Source organism: Pteropus alecto, unplaced genomic scaffold (genome assembly GCF_000325575.1).
Source record: "Pteropus alecto unplaced genomic scaffold, ASM32557v1 scaffold7, whole genome shotgun sequence".
Lineage (NCBI taxonomy): Eukaryota > Metazoa > Chordata > Mammalia > Chiroptera > Pteropodidae > Pteropus > Pteropus alecto.
Window position 1 is genome coordinate 4,928,405 of NW_006494614.1, and position 539 is coordinate 4,928,943.

Here is a 539-nt window from a genome sequence, read left to right on the forward strand (position 1 = left end):
CACACATCTTGTATTTACTGTGACTCTTGATTATGTCATTTTCTCTTGTGATTGATTTAATTTCATGTTTCATAAATTTAGTGTAGCCTAAGTGTACAGTGTGTATGAAGTCTATAGCAGTGTACAGTAATGTCCTAGGCCTTCACATTCACTTACCGCTCACTCACTGACTCACCCTGAGCAATTTCCAGTTCGACAGGCTCCGTAAGTGCCCTATACAGATGATCCATTTTTGTATTGTTTATACAGTATTTTTACTGTACCTTTTCTATGTTTAGATATTCAAATATCATTGTGTTATAATTTCTTACAGTATTCACTACAGTAATATGCTGTACAGATTTGTAGCTTAGGAGCAATACACTATACCATATAGTCTAGGTGTGTAGTAGGCTATACCAACTTGCTTCTCTACCTAAAAAAAAAGTAGATTTTTCTTTCTACAGTTTTTCAATCTCTGTTTGACTAAGCACTGCTGTTAAATTTTTTTCTTTTTTTCTTTAGAATTCAACCTGGAAGAAATATCTGGATTACCATCA